Genomic DNA, 23,539 nt, shown 5'->3' on the forward strand with positions numbered 1-23,539 from the left:
GCGTCAGGTTTGCAACAAGCTTCTGACTGAGAAACCAGTGTCAGAATCTCACAGAGGAAGAAACTGCGTTAGGTTTTCTGTCACTTTATTATTTCTGCTATAACTGAAGCATATTCACATATAAAATAAGTCAATAGAGATTAATTTGCAATTTTTATGTCTTTGTGTCATGAGGTAGATCTCAGGCGGCTGGTGAGAGAAAAAGTAGATCTTGCTCTCAAAAAGTTTGGGCACCCCTGATCTAAACAGAGGAGCCACCAGTTTATTTTGAGGAAATAAATAAAAGTGCATGAGTTAATTATATCCATGCGCAGTGCACAACCAATGCAGGCGCGGCTCCAACGATGCGAAGAATTTAACTTAGCTCGTCCTATAGTTTTGAAGATGTTACCCTCCGGCAGCCAGAAGGAGAAGTGGAAGCTGCAGGATCTTCAGAACAAACAGGTCATGATGCTGGGCTACTGATTATCCCTCTGTCTAGACACAGGATCAATAGAACCAGTTTAAAATAACTGGTTAAATGCCAGACATGGAAAACTGGGATACACTCCATGCCGTGATGTTCAGATTTAGGTCTCATGGCATCTCAAGGTGTCAACATTACAGCCAGTGGGATGAGGGAAATACAGCTTTATTTTGTAGCGAATCAAGAGCTACACAGCTGCCTGGTGGTGATGGTAAAACACCAATGACTTATTTTACTGATCCTCCGCAAAAAAACAATACAATACAAAAAAACCCGAAGAGGGGCTGACAATGTTCTTAGTTTGGAGCAGAGGTTGCGCTAGTTTTTTTTCATTGTCCGTCAAAGAAAATATTTTATTTCCAATTTGTAGTCATCTAACGAAACATTTAGTATTTCTCTGCAAGAATGTTTTTGAAATCGGGTAATCACGAAATTACGTTATTAGAAGACAGCAGAACTCTGATCGTTTCCTGATCCCGCACTCACTTCCTTCAACCCGCAGGAGAAAAACTCCACAGAAGCGGATTAGCTGCACTAGACGCTCCAAAGCCTCTGGTCCATTAAAACGTACCGATCAGAGGTGATACTCTGATGGATATTGTTCTTAGTCTGATTAATAATGAGCTCCACGATGTTCTCTCTGCGTAAAGTTGAAACTGTCTGCGCACCAAGTGTCAGCTCCACTTTATCACAGTCTGGACATGAAACCAGTGAACTGCTCTCTGTTTTTATCAAGACTAGGGTGAGGAGGGAATCTGACATATTAACTCATTTAAGTTTTTACTGGTTTTGTTTTTAAAACACCATTAACGTAAGCAGTGTATGTATATATTGTATATTTAGCGTTTGTATGATTAATTAGAGCGTAACGGTGGAGCATTTATGCACATGTATTGCCCAGCGCACTGCGCTTGTTTATCCCTAACGGATCTGCACTTTAATTTCTTTCCCTCAAAAGTCAGCTGCTATTCCTCTACTTAAACTACAATAAGTAGATCACATTCTCTAGGTTTTCTCTGTGTGCTGCAAACTCATTAGAAGCCCGAGCCACCATCAGGCTCTGGTCCAACCAGAACTATTTTTACCTGTCAAATTACCCATCAAAACATATTAACATAGACTATTTAGCCACATTTATATGCGGTTTAGTTAATATTCACCTAATTGAATCCAGATAGCATTACACATAAAACAGATAAACGGAGAAAAATCTAACTTTTTCTCCGTTGTGACACAAAACAATGACTGAGGCCCTAAAAGCTTATGACAAATTAAATTAAGCGACTCCACTTAAATTACCAGCACTACACCCACTGCGGTCTGAACACACAGCTTCACAAATTCTTCCTGGTCGCATCTGCAGAGAAATCTGCATTGGTTCATCGGTCAGTTGGATCTGTCCGATCCAAACTGAACAATTGAACTCTGCGAGATTTTTTTTTTTTTTTTAACCCTGTGCTCGGTTCGGGCGTGTTTTTGCCAGGATTTTTATTTATTTAGTTATTTATTTAGCATGGTTTCGGTTCTCCAAAACGGACAGATGTTTCATCTGCTGCGCTCCTTCTGAGTGCCGCTCTCCTTGTGGGTGCGGGAGGTAACATCTTAACCTCCATTTGTTAAAACTGCAGGGTGAGTTAAGTTCAATAATTCACAGCGGCAGCGCGTCTGCATTGGTTGTGCATAAAGGTTCTGCACATTCATTTATTTTCTCAAAATAAACTGCTGGCTCCTCTGTTTAGACTATAAATTGATTAAAACAACGTTGCATTCTCTTTAGTTTTCTCTGTTCTGTAATGGAGAATGGAGTTAAAGGCGCCATTTCAACTAAAGGTTTGCAATGAGCTTCCTGATCAAGGTGTCCGGTCCATAACTCTTCAACAGCACTCCGCATTTCTGAGGTCTGAGACCGGGGTCCAGATATTATCCTTACACCCGTCTTCCTCCAGAATGTGTCTGGCCCCCCAACATTGCGTAGCAGGACAATACCTGTCCGGATCACTACAAGAACAGTTACAAAAAACAGAAATACAAAAAACAGTGGTCTTAATTCAAACCTCAGACTGATCCCCTGTCTAAAGGAACCTCAGACTGAAGAGCTTTCAGCCTCCGAGTCACTTAACCTGGCTCTTTTAAATACCAGATCTCTCTGTTCGAAAGCTCTATTAATTAATGATTTCATCACTGAGCATAATATTGATGTTTTATTTCTGACAGAAACATGGCTGAATGACAATAATGAAGCAATCGTACTAATTGAATCAACGCCTCCTACGTACAATTTTTTAAGTGAAAATAGAAAACACAAAAAAGGCGGAGGCGTAGCTTCAATATTTAAGAATACCATAAACTGTAGTAAAATCTCTTTGGGTAATTTTATGTCTTTTGAATATCTTGGAATCGAGGTAAAAGGCCACAAACGAACTTTGACACTAACTCTATACAAAACACCAACATATGTGGAAAATTTCTTTGCGGACTTGAATGAGCTTCTATCTCTCATATGTATTGATTACGATTGTTTGCTAATTGTCGGTGATTTCAACATTCATGTTGACAACCCCCAAGACCGAGGGGCTAAAAAGCTCTGTAATATATTAGAGAGTTTTGGTTTAACACAACATGTCAAACAAGCAACACACACTCAGGGACACACACTGGACCTGGTTATCAGTAAGGGTGTGAATATTTCCAATGTCTCTGTAACTGATATTGCCCTGTCTGATCATTTTGCTGTTTTCTTTGACAGTTCTTTATCTGTTAACCCACTTGAACAAACAGCTACTATCACAAAACGTACTTTCACAGAAAACACAGCAGAAACATTTAATCAAATCTACTCTTCTTCCTCACTCTTAAGTTATAGTGACGTAGATAAGTTGGTGGATGATTTTCAGTGCAAACTTTCAGATATCATTGATTACATTGCCCCCACTAAAGTGAAGGTTGTGACTGGTAGGAAGAAATCTCCATGGAGAAATGCACAAGTAGTTCAATCTGCAAGACAACTCTGCCGTAGGGCCGAACGGAAATGGCGTAAAGGTCAACTGCACGTTTATTATGACATCTACAAGGAAAGACTACGTAACTATCACACAACACTGAAACATGCGAGAGAAGCTTTCTTTGCAGATGTCATAAACAAAAACATTAACAATGCTCGAGCTTTATTCGCCACTGTTGACAGGCTCACAAATCCTCCAATGACGTTACCACCTGAACTTCAATCTATTGCCGCCTGCAACAAGTTTTCCAGTTTCTTTTCAGAGAAAATTCAAAAGATCAGAGGATTAATCTGCTCATCCACTCCAAAGACAGTACTAATGCTGGGCCCAAACAAAACAAATGCAGGAAAAATGACCCAATTTCTACTACTAAATTATAAAACCCTAGAAGAAATTATAAGTCAATTAAGCTCCAGTTCCTGCTGTCTGGATGTCCTACCCACACATTTCTTTAAGAAAGTCCTGCCTGTTGTTGCTAATGATCTGATCCAAATAGTAAACTCATCGCTCTCTTCAGGTGTTTTCCCCCATGCTTTGAAAACAGCAGTTATCAAACCACTTATAAAAAAGAACAATCTAGACAAATCCCTACTGCAGAATTACAGGCCGATCTCCAACCTCCCATTCATCAGCAAAATTATTGAAAAAGCTGTTTTTAAGCAATTAAATAACTTCCTAACAATAACAAACTGCTTTGACTCCTTCCAGTCTGGTTTTCGTGCTCACCACAGCACGGAGACGGCCCTTGTAAAAGTGTTCAATGACATCCATATAAATACAGACTGTGGGAGAACCACAGTGCTGGTTCTGTTGGACCTCAGTGCAGCTTTCGACACTGTTGACCACGACATTTTACTGAATCGACTGGAGAGTTGGGTCGGACTCTCCGGTCCAGTGCTCAACTGGTTTGAATCTTACATAAAGAACAGGGATTTCTTTGTTTCAATTGGAAACTTCTCATCAGAGAGGTCAAAGGTCACATGTGGGGTACCCCAAGGTTCAATCCTAGGACCCCTTCTTTTCAATATTTATATGCTCCCACTGGCAAAGATTATAACAGGACATAGGATTAGCTACCACAATTATGCGGATGATACACAGCTCTACATCACGATGTCACTAGGTGACTCTGAACCCATCCAATCACTGAATAGATGCTTAGAACAGATCAATGTGTGGATGTGCCAAAACTTTCTCCAGCTAAACAGAAACAAAACTGAAGTTATTATCTTTGGACCTAAAGAGGAACGAACTAGAATCAATGCACAGCTTCAGTTATTACAACTAAAAACCAGCGATCAGGCCCGAAACCTGGGAGTAGTGATGGACTCTGACCTGAACCTTCAGAGCCACATTAAGACAGTCACAAAGTCGGCCTTCTATCACCTGAAGAACATCTATAGGATTAGAGGACTTATGTCTCAGCGCGATCTAGAGAAACTCATCCATGCGTTTATCTTTAGCCGCATTGATTACTGCAACAGCGTCTTCACAGGTCTGACTAATAAATCAATCAAACAGCTGCAGCTGATCCAGAATGCTGCTGCTCGGGTTCTCACTAAAACCAGGAAGATAGAGCACATAACACCAGTTTTAAAGTCCCTACACTGGCTCCCTGTAGCTCAGAGAATTTTGATTATGTAAAGCACTTTGAAATGCCTTGCTGCTGAAATGTGCTATACAAATAAAATTTGATTTGATTTGATTTGATTTGAACATACTGTCAGCTCCCGGTCAGAAAGACGTATTTAGTTTAGAGTCCATGAGATGATATTCAGAAAGGATTTTTTAAAAATTGATTTTAGTTGCCTCTGCGATTAACTCTTTGCGTAAAGTCTATCATGTCTTCATGTGCACTAGTCAAAGGTGTTAATTGTAACCTGCCAAATGACAGGGGGGCTTAAAAAATAACCAAATATTCAGTTTGATTATTTTTTAAATTATATATAAATTCCCTTCTCACCCTCCGCGTGTGGTCTGTTTCATCCTCTGAGTTCGGGTCCTCTACCAGAGGCCTGGGAGCTTGAGGTTCTCCTCCAGTATCTGTGCCTAGAACTGCACATTTCAGGACTGAGACATCTGATGTTGTTCCTGGGATCTGTTTTAGCCACTGCTCCGGTTTGGGGGTGACTGCCCCGAGGGCCCTGATGACCAGGCACCACTGTGGCCTTCACCTTCCAGGTCTTTTCCAGTTCCTCCCTGAGGCCCTGGTATTTCTCCAGTTCCTCCTGCTCCTTTTTCCTGATGTTGTAGTCGCTTGGTATTACTACATCCACCACAACGGCTTTCCTCTGTTCTTTAACCACCACCACAATGTCCGGTTGGTTTGTCTTGTCTGTCTGGATTTGAAAGTCCCACAGGATCTTAGCTCAGTCATTCTCCACCACCTTTGGGGGTGTTCCCCACTTTGATCTCGGGGCTTCCAGTCCATATTCTGCACAGATGTTTCTGTACACTATGCCCGCCACTTGGTTATGTCGTTCCATGTACACTTTCCCTGCCAGCATCTTGCACCCTGCTGTTATGTGCTGGACTGTCTCAGGGTCCTCCTTGAGCAACCTACACCTTGGGTCTTGTCTGGTGTGGTAGATCTGAGCCTCTATTGCTCTGCTGTTTAGGGCCTGTATCATCCAGTGCATAATGCACTGGACAATGCAGTGCATAACAAACAGTGCATTGGATTATGCACTGCATAATACCCAGTGCATTGTCCAGTGTATTATGCACTGCAAGGCAAGACAAGGCAACTTTATTTATATAACATTTTTCAGCCAGAGACAATTCAAAGTGCTTGTACAAAACAGGTAAAGGTTAAAAACAACACACAAGAAGAAAAAAATCAAGCAAATTAAAATAGACAAAGCAAACATTAGAATTTCAAATATAGTGAATGAATGGAAATTCTTTAAAATAAGATTTTAAGAATAGGCAACTTCAAATAAAAGATATTTAACCTTGTTTTAAATAAACTCAAAGTAGGGGCAAACTTATAGACTTAGAGCAGAAAGTTTATTCCATAGAGCTGGAACATAAAAACTGGCATCCTGCATGTTTTAGTTCTCTCCCTGGTTTAACACACCTGGTTCAAATGATGGCTCATTAGAGGCCTACGAAGAACATTAACATACTGAACAGGTTGTTACTACCACCAGGGAGAGAACTAAAACATGCAGGATGGTGGCCCTCGAGGACTGACTTTGGGCACCCCTGCCTTATGTAATCAGCAGGTGCAGAAAAAGGATTTCGCCAGCAGAAATATGGATAAAAACAGGACAGGTCCAGACTGATATAGCCCACAATGGGAGTGTTAGTTTGCGCTTTAAAAGAAACCAAACTTTTTATATTTAGAGTTTTAGAGCTCTCAATATTTTTTGTTTATCTTTAGTTTCATACATTTCAGTTCAGTTTACAGCTTAACATGTTGGTCAAAACAGGGAGAATCTCCCCCTCATCTGAACCACCTGGCTTTTAAAGGATTGGCTCCCACCAGGATTAATTAGAGGGGTGGAGACATTCATATTTTCAGAAATAAAGAACAAACATATGCACTAAACTAATCCTAAAAAGTTTCTACAGAGTTACCATTAACTCAAACAAAACTAGAAACAAAAACAATCTGGGCCCAAACAAAATCCAAAATACATCTCTCCTCCCTCTCAGAAAATAGATTTTTCCAATGAGGCTGATTGGAAACACCAGGTCCTTGTCAGCCTTGCTCATGGGCACGCTTCCATGGCAACACAGGACCAGGTGACCTCAAAGAGATGAGAAAGATGATTAAAACAAGTAAATAAATCCAACCACCTCCCAAAACAATACATTCACCCAAATAAACCAGAATATACAAAACACACAAAAACAGCACCAATTATTAATTAATTCAAACAATTAACCGCATTTTTGTATTTTTGTCTTTTTTAACTATTAAATATAAGTAGGCAGACAATATAAATACATATGAACAATTCTTGATGATGGTAATTCCACAGTATCAAAAGTCTAAACACTGAATCAGTGGAGTCAATCATTGTAGAAAAAATGTCTGTTTTCATTTAGAGTTGTGGATTGTATCTTCTAAGTTGATATTGGGATTTAAACCAAATGATTTCAAGTTCTTTCCATAACCTTCCTTATGGGGACCAGGAAGAAGGCAGAACCCAACCATATTTGGAAAAGTATGTGAATTCCAATGAGGTGCAGTACCACTCTGAAACCTTATGGGGGCAGCATCGAGTCACACACACACACACACACACACACACACACACACACACACACACACGCACACACACACACACACACACACACACACACACACACACACACACACACACACAAAGTGATGGAAAAACATGTGTTATGGGCCATTTCTAAAACTTCACCAGCACCTTTAAAATGGCTTATAAAACGATTTTAAAATGATTTCCCTTATGGGGACTTGGCTTTAGGTCCCCATGAGGGAGTAATCCCCATGACGTGAGTGTGTAAACAGATTGAAGTTCCCATGAGGTGATAAAAACTAGAACACACATACACCCACGCACACACGCACACACACACACACACACACACACACACACACACACACACACACTCATGGATTTCTGAAACATACATCCTTGTGGGGCCCTCCTGTATGGATCAAAAGTTTTCTTATTTTTTAGATCATAGTTCAGTTACCTGATGTCATGTTGAAGGATGCTCCACTACAACCATAAATATTGTGTTTTAGGACCTGGTTAGACATCCATATCTGACTGAGAGATTGGTAGCTAGAAAGGCACTTTTGGTTTTGGGAACTACTTCATGTGATTTACATTTACAGGTCTTGAATCTGTCATTTATGTTTTCTGGAAGATGTTGGTGAGTTATTTGTGGTTTAAATTACAGGTGACAGACTCTCATGTTCTACTGCTGTAGTCCATTCAACCAGAATCTGCCTTGAGATTTTTCTTGATCAGACCATCAAGCAGGATGCCACCCTACAGGTGTTTAAGGTTAACTCTGACTAAATAGCAGCTTCCCAATAAAGTTAGAGTAAATGCACAAGCATGAATGCCTAGAGAACAAGATGAGATCTCCAAATATTATTTCTCACAATAAGGTCTAATTGAATATTACCACTCAACCAATCATCTGATCACACATTTTAACGGTCCTCCTCATGGAGCCCCAAAAACACTAGTGGTACACACACACCTATGAAAATATTTCTGAAACGTGTCCATGTGTGGTCCTACCAAGTCAGTTACACACACACACACACACACACACTCATGGATTTCTGAAACATACATGCTTGTGGGGCCCTCCCGTATGGATCAAAAGTTTTCTTATTTTTTAGATCATAGTTCAGGTACCTGATGTCATAAAAGCACATTGTATTATAGCTGTTGTTCCACACATGTTAAACAGCTAAACTATCATGTTGAAGGATTCTCCACTACAACCATAAATATTCTGTTATAAGTCCTGGTTAGACATCCAGATCTGACTGGGAGGCTAATAACTAGAAAGGCTCTTTTGGTTTTGGGAACTACTTCATGTTATTTACATTTACAGGTCTTGAGTTTGTCATTGATGTTGTCAGGAATATGTTGGTGAGTTATTTGTGGTTTTAATTCCACAAAATTAAAACCACAAATTTTAATGTCAACCTATTATTTAGAAGGAATATATCTCTTTTCATATGTTAATATGAGGTTAAAGGAAGGAATTCAGATACATTATCTTTGAGGTGTATTAGACAAATTGCATTACTACTTCTGAGTAACAGTACTTTAACTTCCTGAAACGAATGATACAAAATATTGAACCATTTTCCAATATTCTAATTTATTATATGTTTGTGATAATTTGTTTTTCCCTCTTTATAAAATGTGTTGATTGCAACCATTTATATCCTATAATTAAAATAACTAACTTTCCTTCACAACATGTCCATGAAAATCTGCTCCTATTACAATTTTTGCCTCATACTCAGGAGGCCATTCACCAATGATTCTACTCTACCCTCTACATCCCTCCTTTTTTCATCTAGCTGGCTCCTAGAATTCCTTCCCTCTTTTCACTAGTTATCGACCGAAAGTGGCCCAATTTTCAGCCACCTGTTGAACAACAATATTAATGGTAGTTATCAGCATATTTTAATCAGAACTTATCCAAAGTAAACTTAAAGTAATTTAAGTTTACTTAAATTACTTAAAAGGAATTTAAGTAAACTTAAATTGTTTTTAAGTTTACTTAAAAGCAATTTAATATGTCAGAATATTGTAGTCTAAAACTGTTTAATAGATCATAAATTAAAGTTTTTTGAATATGAGAAAATTTGAGAAATACCTTAACACATTTTTGATTTCAAATTTCAACATATGAGGTTCAGAGATGTTTGTTTCCCTTGTCTAACCTAGTAAGGCAACTCATGATGACAGAAATGACAGTTGATAAAAGAAGAGCTACTCCCAAGTAGCAAACATGGTAACATTTTAACACTTTTTTAGACAATTTCATCAACTAGCTGCTATTAATTAGTGATTGGGAAATTTGGCACTTGTTACAAAACTTGAAGTTTTAGTCCTTGTCTACTTTCTGGATAGGCCTCACCCCCATCTGGAGTAAATAATGATACTTTAGCTGTTATTTTAAATTAACCAGTCATTTTCATAAAGTTGAAATCCAACTCAGTTTCAGACTTTATATTTTCCAAACTGTGGCATTGACACAATGCTCAGTTGGTACTTATGGGCTCAAAGTGCAAATATCCCCCCACCATTACATCACCACCACGAGCCTGAACCATTGACACAAGCAGGCCTGGTGCTATGGGCGGGCATTGCCCACCCATAGAGTCAGCTGTGCCCCACTGGACAGAGAGCTGTTTGTTGTTTTTACCTTAGAATTGACAACTCTGTTATTCCTGTCAATTTGATACAGTAGGGGCTTCCACACTTCCCATATCTGTGTCCTCTGTCACATTTTTCAACAGTTAAAACAGTTTAATCTGTTGTTAACGCATCGTAACTTCTTTTTCTGGGCTGCCTATAAATGCAACATGAGTGCTACGACACTCTCACTGGGTTTACATGGCAGCGACGGAGACCTGCTGCTGCTGTGCAAAGCTGCGCAGGTGTGTGTTAGAATCATGACAGCAAACAAGCAAAACGTAAAGAACTTTGCAGAGTTTTTTCCCCAAAACTAACCGACTGAATTGAGTAAAGCTGTTGGATGCAGGTAATGTTAGCTAAAAGCAGTGGTGGAGCCAGAGGGGTCCTGGGGCCCAGTGCCCCCCCGACATCTGATTGGCACAATGAACTTCTTCCAATCAGCCATAGCCTTTTATATGTGGAAGTCTTGCCTCAGTTACGGACGCCGTTCTCAAGACGTCTGTCAGCAGCACAGAGAGGAGTAAGTCATGTCTGAGGTGTTTGTAACACACAAAAACCAGATGCAGCACCTGAAAAATGTAGAATATTTGAATTATTTCATTGACACAGTGTTTAATATGTTTTAGGGTTTTAATTTACAATTTCTAATCATCATTTTTAACTTCATTTTAAACATGTCACTGTATTTGTTCAAGAAATTAGTTTTTATTGAAGCAAGCACTTGGTTGTACATGCAAATAAGTCTTTTTAAAATATTCCAGACACTGACAACTGCAAGTGTGGAACCGACAGAAATGGATTCCAGTCTTCCGTCACTCTCTTCAGGCACTCAGAGAAGAATTTATGGGACCTTGAAGAGCACAGAGCTTCTAAACAGGTAGCTATCTTCAGATTTAGCTCCATACTTAACATTGTTTGGCTTATTATTCAGTTGAAATCATTATAATTTTGATTCACAGTGGCAGCTTTGCTAGATTAGTGAATATTACCAAAGATTCAACATTTTAGACACCTATTATATTCCTGTCTCAGGTTTTAGATGCTGCAGACTTGGATTTAAAGACTTGAATAACAAAACTAATTGAATCAAAAGTAACATTGAGGGTCAGAAGTGCCTGTGCAATGTGTTGTGTTGACATGCGGTGTGGCTGACTGACATTTTATGGCCACAAGTCCTTAAAACTAATACAGCAAACAGTTGAATGTCCTGTATGTCAAAGTGCAGTTGCAGTGCTACATCTGACTAAGACTTATTCCAGTGTTGTAGTTTCCAAATTGGCTAGCCAAAGCTCTCCTTTGGACATTTACGGAGTCCCCACAACACACATTAACCAGTGTTACCAAGTGTGTTAGATGCTGGTACAAAGTTGATCCCCAGAAGGACTTGTAACTAACTGTGTGTTGGGTCCCCATAAGTCATGTCTGAGGTGTGTTGGGTCCCCATAAGTCATGTCTGAGGTGTGTTGGGTCTCCATAAGTCATGTCTGAGGTGTTTGTAACACACAAAAACCAGATGCAGCACCTGAAAAATGTAGAAGATTTGAATTATTTCATTGACACAGTGTTTAATATGTTTTAGGGTTTTAGGGTTTTAATTCACAATTTCTAATCATCATTTTTAACTTCATTTTAAAAATGTCACTGTATTTGTTCAAAAAATTAGTTTTTATTGAAGCAAGCACTTGGTTGTACATGTTTACATACAAATAAGTCTTTTTAAAATATTCCAGACATTGACCACTGCAAGTGTGGAACCAACAGAAATGGATTCCAGTCTTCCGTCACTCTCTTCAGGCACTCAGAGAAAATTTATGAGACGTTGAAGAGGACAGAGCTTCTAAACAGGTAGCTATCTTCATATTTAGCTCCATTCTTAACATTGTTTGGCTTATTATTCTGTTGAAATCATTATAATTTTGATTCTCAGTGGAACCTTTGCTAGATTAGTGAATATTACCAAAGATTCAACATTTTGGACACCTATTATATTCCTGTCTCAGGTTTTAGATCCTGCAGACTTGGATTTAAAGACTTAAATAACAAAACTAATTGAATCAAATGTAACATTGAGGGTCAGAAGTGCCTGTGCAATGTGTTGTGTTGACATGCGGTGTGGCTGACTGACATTTTATGGCCACAAGTCCTTAAAACTAATACAGCAAACAGTTGAATGTCCTGTATGTCAAAGTGCAGTTGCAGTGCTACATCTGACTAAGACTTATTCCAGTGTTGTAGTTTCCAAATTGGCTAGCAAAAGCTCTCCTTTGGACATTTACGGAGTCCCCACAACACACATTAACCAGTGTTACCAAGTGTGTTAGATGCTGGTACAAAGTTGATCCCCAGAAGGATTTGTAACTAACTGCATGTTGGGTCCACATAAGTCATGTCTGAGGTGTGTTGGGTCCCCATAAGTCATGTCTGAGGTGTTTGTAACACACAAAAACCAGATGCAGCACCTGAAAAATGTAGAAGATTTGAATTATTTCATTGACACAGTGTTTAATATGTTTTAGGGCTTTAATTCACAATTTCTAGTCATCATTTTTAACTTCATTATAAAAATGTCACTGTATTTGTTCAAGGAATTAGTTGTTATTGAAGCAAGCACTTGGTTGTACATGTTTACATACAAATAAGTATTTTTAAAATATTTCAGACATTGACCATTGCAAGTGTGGAACCAACAAAAATGGATTCCAGTCTTCCATCACTCTCTTCAGGCACTCAGAGAAACATTGATGAGACCCTGAAGAGGACAGAGCTTCTAAACTGGTAGTTCTGTCAGATTTAGCAACATACTTAACATTGCTTGGCTTATTATTCTGTTTAAATCAATATAATTTTGATTCTCAGTGGCAGCTTTGCTAGATTAGTGAATATTACCAAAGATTCAACATTTTGGACACCTACTGTATTCCTGTCTCAGGATTTAGATGCTGCAGACTTGGATTTAAAGACTTGAATAACAAAACTAATTGAATCAAATGCAACATTGAGGGTCAGAAATGCCTGTACAATGTGTTTTGTTGACAAGTTAAATAAAAAAGGTGTTCTGCAAAGCTTTGTTCTCCTGTATTCATTTCATGATATTGGTGATAAGTTATTGATCATTTTGTTGAAATCTAAAATGGCTGACCGTATATGTCAGGAAATGGAACAACGGTCCCCACGAGGTAAGTTAGTGTAAATTATGCAAATAATATGTAAATCTGGTCCCCATCTGACATGTTTTTTCGGAATTTCATGAGTCCCCATATAGCATGGCTCAGACAGGTTGATGACTCTACTTTTGAAATTGAGTTATATTACGCTGTGTTTAGTTTAATATAGGTATAAAAAGTATAAAATATTTGTATATATTTTATATATATATATATATATATATATATATATATATATATATATATATATATATATATATATATATATATATATATATAAATGATAGGTATTTTCCTAGAACCTACATAAAAGAACCACAGACAACGTATATGAATTTATGACTAAACTTCTGCAAGCAAAAGGAGAAGACTCTGTCAACTGCTTCTCAGAGCTGTTCACAGAGCGTTCTGCTTCTCTTTGGATACAGCTTGTCTTTTATTCTCAAACTTCAAAGAGGGAGGATAGGCAAGATAGACAGCAGAGGAAAAACAGCAAAGGTCGTAAAACATTTTACCTAAACAAAGCAAAGGTCGTAAAACAATTTAACATCTGGCCCCTGATCTGAGCCCGGTTCAAATCTCGGTCAAACTGTTTCACATGAAGATAACAGGCAGCTGTGACTTCCAGGTCAGTTCACACATACAGTTTAAACAAGAGAACACTTTAACCTGAAACAAAATGATAATACCAAAAAATCTCTAACATTCCCCCCTTTTTATCATTTTACCATGTGTGTAAACCCTATTCAAAAGCCAAGCATAGAAAAGAAAAGAAATAAAATAGAACCAATAAATGCAAGAATGTTTTTTTTTTTTTTTTTGGTTCCCTAGTCTAAACATAAAAGTTACACAATGACTAAATTAATATAATGAATAAATGAAATGAACAAAAACAAAAGAAAGAAACAGCAAAATAAACCAAATGCAGGTGTCTCATCACTAGCACCACTTGTTTTCACATTTTCGGTGTAGGCGTCATAAAACATTTGATTCCATCTGTTTATTAGTTACAGGACATCGTCATACATTTTTTTTTTTTTCATCTTCATCTCTCTGAAGAGACATGTAATCTTCATCGGTGTCAGAGATTACCCTGACCATCTGATAGTTGATCATGGCTGTGTTAAATGTCTTTAGCATCATGCTACGAAGGCATGACATGATGCAAGTTGTAAACAGGCAAAAAAGAATCAACACAGTCAGAATTGGTGTAACAATCTTCAACAGCAAAGTCCACCACGGCCCAGACGTGAACCAAGACAGAAAGTCAAAAGGATGTGATCCTTTCGTAGCACCGTCTACACAATGTTTAAGTTCCTCCAGGCCATGTAGAGCATCAGAAATAGTACCACCAGCTCCTGTTTCATCCGGAACAAATGTACAGCACGCTGGGCCAATGATTTTACAAACACCTCCCTGAGAGGCTGTGAGCAGGTCAAGCACAACACGATTTTGCAAAACCATGTTTCTCAGTTCAGTCAGCCCTCTCATGGAGCCGTCTGCCAGCCGGTGTGCGCTGTTGATGAGTTGCAGTAATCCATATCTGTTGATGTCAACGTGGTCCTGAACTTCTCCTAATCCAACTCCTGGGAACATGCTCTGCATGAACTTTTCACCTCCGGTCCAGATCTTGAATTTCCCATGGAACTCCAGTGTCCGTAGTGAGGCCTCTGGCATAACTGCATGCTTGGAGCGGGCAGCTAAGCTCCATTTCCTCACAAGAAGTACCAGTCTGCCATCACCCGTGAACCATAGTCTCCTGGCACTATGGCACTGCACAGCGTTGTCTCCTGTTTCCTCTTTGTCTTATGCGTGATGTTGAAACTCCTCTCCTGAAGCAAGTTGTCACAGTCTAGGTTGTCCTTCCAGACTTTGCAGTGTGGAGTCATCCTTTGACCCCTACAGGCGATGCAGTTGATGTAATCCGGTGTCGTTTCGCAGTGGGTGTAAACTCTGTTACACAAGTTCCAAGGTAACATTCCAAGAGAAACGTGTCCGTTGTTGAACACGCAGCTCCTCAGAGACCCGGGTTTAGCTCCTGCTAAAGAAATGGTCTCTGGTATTTTCCATGCGGTTAGTGGAAATGGAAATACGTCAGCATTAAAGGAACAGTTCATAGATCCAAAAAGTTCCTTCACGGCATCTCCTATCTGAAGTAGAACAGAATAGTCATTTTTACACCATTTGCATCCCTTTGGCATGGGGACGCTTAGTCGTGGTTGTGTGCTCAGGCCATAGAGACACATCTGTTTGTCATCCGTGATGTGTCCTACACGCAGACCTGAGTTGTGTGTGGCGATTGGCAGCTGCGCACACACATAGCAGTTCACAGCATGTCCTCGTACGCGGTTCTATTCATTAGTTTCCACCACAGGTTGATGCTGCAGTCACAGCGCAGTAGAAGATCCATCTGGCATATGGAGTCCCCATTGCTGCTCGGTGCACAGAGATGTCAGAACCCCCAACCTAAAGACGGGGGAATCTTAAGCGTTTCTTCACCGGGTTTGAGACGAGCTACCCTAAAAAATAGCCCCCTTTGAAGTCCGGCCTTCCTCCCTCCGCCTACTTAGGGGTTCAAACACTCTCTGCAGCTTGCAGGGACTGAGATGTATCCAGCTGGGTCTTTACGACTGTTGGTGACCTTTATGTAGACCCAGTTTCCTGGCTGGATGGGGGTGGTTTTATTTATTTCCTGTAGAGGAGAACAGTCAGACGGCAGTAAATTTGCATTTAACACCTCTTTCTGTTTCAGGATCCTGATCATATAATCTACCAATGTTTGTTCTTCATCAGCTTTCTGTAAGTCTGGAGCAAACAGAGGCAATATGTAAGCTCTCCCATAAATTTTGTCAAAAGCAGGCTTTGCTGGAACTACTTCAACTCTTTTAGAAAAAGCATCAATCATCACCAAACAATATTTATGTGGTCCACTTTGTGTGAGTTCAATAAAGTCCATATGCGTTGTTTGAAATGGATGAGGGTTTTGGGAAACTTCCTCTTCTTGGTCTAATGTTTCCTTGAGGATTGTTTCTGACACAAACTGGACATGCAGTACAAAAAATTTTTTAAGTAAGAATTTAATCCATATGTGGTAATGTGGTAAAATGCTGTTGTAGCATAGAGACCATCCCCCTGTTGACACATGACAATGTCCATGTGTCAAAATTGCTGCCGCTCCAAATAGAGATTTTGGAAGGACCGACTTCTATTTACTGAAAAAATGTTATCATCATTCAGTGTCGCCCCTTTAGTTATCCACATTTGTTTTTCTGCGTTTGGAGCATTATCTTGCATGTCTTTTAACACAGCTTTGTCTATTACTTGAGGATCTTCTATCTGTATTGAGAAATCGTCTCCCCCATGCTTCCCAGTTGCAGCTTCCTTTGCTACTTTATCAGCTAATCTATTGCCATTTGAAACCTCATCCTGTTCCGTGGTGTGCGCTGCACACTTACAAACTGCTAGTTCAGCTGGTAAATGTATGGCCTGCAAAAGATTCTTAAGCAAGGATGCATGGGTGACTGGTTTCCCTGTAGATGTTATCAAATTCATCAAAGCATAACTCTTTCTAAATAAAAATGACCATCCTGAAATTAAACCAAAACCTCAAATCCTCTAATTTTCCATTTCTTTTTGAATTTATTGACTATCAATCAAATTTGGATTAAAATGTTCTAGACTGAAGTCTAGAAAATGTTGCTTTTAATCACAATCATCAGTTTTTAGTAGCCGTTTACAAGGTTGCTTAAAGTCTCAGACTTTCACTTAACCTCGCATTTCAGACAAGGTAACAATGTAAGTTTTTTATATTTTAAATTAAATGGTCAATAATTTTATCCGTTACTCAATTTAGCAGAAAAATTTCTCTCGTCTCAAAATAATTGTCATTCATCCCAATATAAAACACACAAACACAATCCCAATCAATTTATAGATTCTTTATATAATTAAACTCTAAGTTAAGCGTTTCAGTTAAATGCAAAGAAATACTCCATAGTATTTCAACACTGCAATATCAATTAAGTTCAACACTTAGATATGTTTAATTTAGTTCCAAACTTGTATATTTATTTCAAAGAAAATAAAACATTTGCAAATCATTATTAGTTTTGAATCTAAGAATTTTAGTTGGTGTAATTTAGCCGTATCACACTCAGTTTTTTTTTTTCTTAACTTTTAACCATTACAGTTTTTTCCTTCACAGTTTCCCAATCTATGGCTCGTGGGCCCTAAAAGGATCACTGGTCCTTCTGTTAAGGACTGAGTTAATGGGTACAAAATGAAAGATTTTTATTTAACATTGTACCTTAAAACCTTCAAAATGTTCTTTTCTAAATAGACAATTCCTTCCTGCTAGTAAGTAAGCAAACAAGTCCTCATTACAGTAGCAGTGTGTGTCACAGCAGTGTGTGTGTATAACTTATCTGCATTTCTCCTTTCTGTCTTGCTTCTCGCTTCCCCCTCCTGCTGCTGGCGTCGCTGCAGCTGGTCCTCCCTCTGTCTCTTCTCCAGCTCCCTGTCAGTCCAACTGGCTCTGGTGTTGGATTATTTATAAGTTGTCCAGACCGTCCCTTAGTCCACCAATGAAACAAGCGGCAAACAGTTCAGTTTGCTTTCTTTTTCCAAACGTCTAGCAGGACTCCATACAGTAGTTTTGCTGCATGGCAGTTCCCAGATGTCAAGGAATTAGGACCAGTGGACACTTTATTGCCTTCAGTGTCCAGTTGGTAGAAATCGTCCTGTCCTTTTTCGCTTCTTTATCAACTAGCTGGTGATAAGGGAGGGAGTCATCTGATTGGCAGGACAGATCTGAGCTGAGGTCAGAGGTCAGACGCAGCGCAGCGAGGCTCAGACAGAGGAAAAGGAAAGAAGCAAATAAGAGTCAATTATAACTTTCTTTACTTTTCATCGTATAGCTTTTAGCCACTTATTATCCAACTTTTTAAGAAGTCATAAACCATTTCCTTATTCAAACACATATAAACATGAAACATGTTAAAAGCTGTAGTCTCTTTCATCATGTTCACCATTAACTTGTAAAATGTAGAATGTAAGTTTAAGTTAACTTCATCTAAGACACGTCTCACCAGAGAACAATGGATTTCTCTAAATTTGTTGATCTCAGTGCTGCAGACTGTGAAGTCAGCGGGCAGCCCTCCTCTCAAGGCCTAAGAGTTACGAGGCTGGACAATGTCCAGGTCGGTACCTTACTCTGACCGCTGACCCCTCCAGATAGACAGCTAAGAATCATTTCACCAAGTTGGTGTTATAATATTATTCCGACACAATACATTAAACATTGTTCTCTGAGGACAATTTTATTATTTAGTTTTATTTTTCAGCTTCTCCTCCTTCAGGAAAGTCATGATTCCACTTTTAGCATACAAGAAGTTGTTCCCATGTTGTTATTTCAGTGAGACCTCTCTTTACTGGTTTTTCTTTAAAGGTGTAGGAAGCTCAAAAAGAAAAACAAAACAAACATCAGTATTTCTTAAAACAAATTATTTCTCACTTGTGAGGTTTAAACCTAACATTAGTAGCATTAAAAATTATTTTGCATACATTGATTTCTTACAGGAATTCAATTTCTTTTATGGTTTTACTTAACGTCTTAAACTGCATGCACATGTCTCTAGCATTTCATCAATTTGGACTGGGGGTTTGTGTTTTTGGGGTGTGGTAGAGTCTGATCATGCTGAAGATTTCTCCTATTTGTGGTCTCCTCACTCCACCACCCCTCTTGTCGCCCCGTGCAACATTCTTTGAAGGGCAGTTTCTTGCCCAGTGACCAATATTGCCACAAATCCAGCAGCCTTTTGAATACCGTAGATTTTGTGGGGTGTTATTTTGGGGTCTTCGCCTATCGTGACCTCCTCTGCCTCTGCCTCTTCCACGGCCTTTTGTCCGGTCGTTGGAAAAGGCAGAGGTATATAAACCTCCAAATTTCTCCAGGTGAAAAACATCTGATCCTTTCACAGCTTTCCTGACCTCTTCTAAGGTACAGGGTCTAAAGATATATAAGTTTTGTGTCCCTTCCTTTAGGGAAGGATACAGTCGTGTTGCTGGAACAGCAGCGGCTGATACTGGGGCAGACGGAGCTGCTGAAGCAGCCAGGGGAGAGGTGGCTGCAGGAGCTTGCTCTCCCTGCACCGCTGCAGCATTCCGTGTGCTTGGAATTACTTTATTTTCTTCCTTCTCTATAATTAATTTTTAGATTCATTTAACCATAATTTAGCACACCTCAGCTCATTCTCCTTTTTTTTTTTTTTTTTTTTTTTTTATTCCCATTTTTCTTTCTACACTACTCTCCAAAATTCCCACAATTGTTTGCCATTGATCGATTTTTAGCTTTCCATCTATTTTATATTTCTTTCTCCATTTTTTCATGTGTACAGTGCTACCAGGAAACCTGGACAGCATGTACTTTTCATCCCCATCGGCGCCCTTACCGAGTGATGAATTACAAGAATGTTTATTTCCCATATTTAAAACACTTGCAATTTCAGCTTAAAAATATTATTTATTTGAAATTATTTAAATTTGGTCCAGGTTCGTTGACTCCTAGGGAGTCCTATGAACTGGAGATCTTTTCAGTGGGTCAGCAATTAAAATACCTTGTTGTGGTATTCCCCGCTTCGACTCTTTCGAGTGGGAGAATCTTGCCTATTGCATCCACAAGAGGTTTGCTGTTTAATTCCACTGTTTTATATGAGGTAAAATACAGAGCGGTATTTAAACCTCCAATCACTCTCACACACACAAAGCAGCAGTAGCAAACCAGCAATATAAGCACAGTAATGACTACGATTTAGCGCAACATTATCTGTTTTTGCCTTGTCAGATAACTCAGCACCAGTGATATTTTACCCATCAAAAAATCAAAACCACACAGCAATGACAAGCTTCCTATCCGCCTGAGGACTTACCCTTATGGGGTCTCCTCGAACAGAGTTTTAGCAGAGCGACATCATACAAGGATTCTCAGACCTCAGAGTTTTAGCAGAGCGACATCATACAAGGATTCTCAAACCACAGAGTTTTAGCAGAGCGACATCATACAAGGATTCTCAAACCACAGAGTTTTAGCAGAGCGACATCATACAAGGGAACTCAAACCACTAAAATAGCCATTTTAAAATTCACCTACGTTTCTGTAGTTTTCGGGTTGTCCAGTCGGATCTCGTCATTCCGCCGTTGGCAGACAAAGTCGGACATGTGTCGCTGGCCCAGCGAAGAATTCTACTTCCTGGGTCTTTCTTTCCAGGTCCAATTGACTCTGGCCATGCATGGATTCAGCGCGCCTTCCTCTGCCTGACAGCGGTCGGTATGAGAGATCCCGGGTTTCGGCACCAAAATGATAGGTATTTTCCTAGAACCTACATAAAAGAACCACAGACAACGTATATGAATTTATGACTAAACTTCTGCAAGCAAAAGGAGAAGACTCTGTCAACTGCTTCTCAGAGCTGTTCACAGAGCGTTCTGCTTCTCTTTGGATACAGCTTGTCTTTTATTCTCAAACTTCAAAGAGGGAGGATAGGCAAGATAGACAGCAGAGGAAAAACAGCAAAGGTCGTAAAACATTTACCTAAACAAAGCAAAGGTCGTAAAACAATTTAACATCTGGCCCCTGATCTGAGCCCGGTTCAAATCTCGGTCAAACTGTTTCACATGAAGATAACAGGCAGCTGTGACTTCCAGGTCAGTTCACACATACAGTTTAAACAAGAGAACACTTTAACCTGAAACAAAATGATAATACCAAAAAATCTCTAACAATATATATATATATGGAACTGGTGGAACTGGTTGGAACTGGTTGAGATCTTTCCAGGATCTTTCCAGGACACACAGGAAACAGGTCATCAAAGCCTGCAGCTACTAGTAATCTTGCATTATGATTTAATAATGTTGACTGAAACTCATGTACTCTTTGTTTTTAAATGCAAACTGAATTTAGTATGTTTTAAAGATGAATAAAATACATGTAACCCTTTCTTTAAAGGTCAGAAGCAGAGGGGAAATAGGTAGTGAGATTTTTAGACTATATCTGCGCCAGGCGTGAGTACAGATAGAGGAAGTAGAAGCAAAAAGTTTTAAAGAACAAAGAAGGTCAGAAGTTGAGTGGAATAAAGGTCGAGGCTAACTGAAGGTGCCTGACGTCAGGGAAAAGTACGCACTGGAGAAGTGAAAGAACTGTGTACGTGCCCCACCGAACTGTAAAAGGTATAAAAATATATGCAGGCGAGGAAACGGGGTTCTTAGTTCCTCGGTGTTCGAGTCAAGACCACACGAAGATGCAGAATTAAGATCAGGGCGATGCAATGAGACTATGGGGAGGCGAAGACTTTACGCCGCTCGAGAAAGGACCAAGATCCGGTTGCCCACAACCCAAGTTCTGATTCGACAACCGCACTACACTCAACCCAAGACCATCTCAACGATGCAGCAGCAGACATGGGGAATAAACAAAGATCACATATGGATAAAGAACTGATTTCATGGAGGATTCTCACAGTTCACATGCACCAGTTCACGCAGGTGCATAGATATGTAAATCCTATTATAACATCACCTTTACCAAACTCATTTGGCTATTTTAGAAAAATTAAATCCATCTATGGTTTACCATCACAAACATTAAAAAATGTACATATTAATATGATAATTACACACAAAAATGTTTAATTGTTGCATGCAAATCTGCAAAAAACATTTTGTGCGGTTATATTTATAGCCAAAAGATTTCAATCTCTAAATGGATTGGAAAATTTGGGACTTGAGGTCAAAAATTGACCATAACCACACTGATTTTAAATGCAAAATAAATAAATTGAATATAAAACTGGAATTTTTATTTCATATTACAAATGTATTAGTGAAACTTAGCAAAGGTATACCAGAATGCAGCTGAAGAAGCATACGTTTGTGTGCAACCTGAATTATTTTAAATAGTCAAAAAGTGAAATAGTTGAAACAATCAATGTATAAATTTACACATTTATTCATTGTTTATAAATGTATCAAAGCTACGTTTATAAACAATTGTATTTTATAAGCATGTTTTTATTACATAGTTCAGCATATTTAAATATGATTATTGTCTAAAACAATAGGAATGGAATATTCTGATATTGATGTGTGATCAGCATATTACAAAGCATGCAGCCGTTCATAATTTAATAAATTATTTAGTAATAGCAATACATATTTATATAACTATACAAACACAAGTAAATAAAAATAATGATTAATACTGAATAATACACATTGTATTTTTTATGAGCTTCAAGAGAAGAATGGCTTGAAGAATGGCTATGAGAATTATAAGAATTGCAAATAACGGTTTCTCAATTTGCTGTTAAGCACAGCACAAAAGGTTCATAGCCTCACCAGCTATGAACCTCACTGCACGTCACTAATTGCAAACACACACACACACACCCACACACACACACACGCACATGCGCACACACACAACACACACACACTCTACAAAGGCTCCGACTTTTAACTTTTGCATATAGAAAACTCAAAACGTACACTCAGGTTGAGAAACACACACAATTGTACCAACTTAATTGAATTGCTTCCATTGGTAACAAGCAATTCAATTAAGTTTATCCAACTTAATTTATTAAGTTTATCCAACTTAATTTATTAAGTTTAACCAATTCAATTATGTATGTTTAAGATAACAGATTTAAGTCCAGGGTTAACTTTATTCTTGTAAAACAGGCTGATCATCCTTTGAGGTTTTAAAATGACAAGAAAATATGATGATTCAAATTAAATTGGTCTAAATTGGAGATTTACACATTAGCAATTATGGAACTGCTTCTAAAATAGTTATTTTTTGGGTTCAACACGATGGGAAACATTTATTTCTCGTGTAGGCCTTATATAAGAAGAGGGTCAAAAGATTGACAAAATACAGTTCTAAAGGAGCAGCTTTTTAAAATGTTAAGTTTACTGAGTTATAATACAAAAGGAAAATTACAGGAGGAGAGCTAATATAAGGAA

The 23,539-nt window shown here is 38.8% G+C and overlaps 1 long non-coding RNA gene across 2 annotated transcripts in view; it reads left to right on the forward strand.

Moving 5' to 3' along the window:
- Positions 1 to 13,651, forward strand: part of LOC145554076 (uncharacterized) — a 332,923-nt gene extending 319,272 nt beyond the window's left edge. Inside the window, exons 2-4 of one of the 2 annotated variants that reach the window (XR_014090108.1) lie at positions 11,114 to 11,229; positions 12,083 to 12,197; positions 13,012 to 13,651. This is a non-coding gene — a long non-coding RNA (uncharacterized LOC145554076). The remainder of the gene's footprint in view (positions 1 to 11,113; positions 11,230 to 12,082; positions 12,198 to 13,011) is intronic. The other variant, XR_014090109.1, reaches the window with a different exon arrangement.
- Positions 13,652 to 23,539: the final 9,888 nt, after the last annotated feature.

The sequence above is a fragment of the Poecilia reticulata genome, chromosome 12, assembly GCF_904066995.2.
Source record: "Poecilia reticulata chromosome 12, P_reticulata-male-v2, whole genome shotgun sequence".
NCBI classification, from domain to species: Eukaryota; Metazoa; Chordata; class Actinopteri; order Cyprinodontiformes; family Poeciliidae; genus Poecilia; species Poecilia reticulata.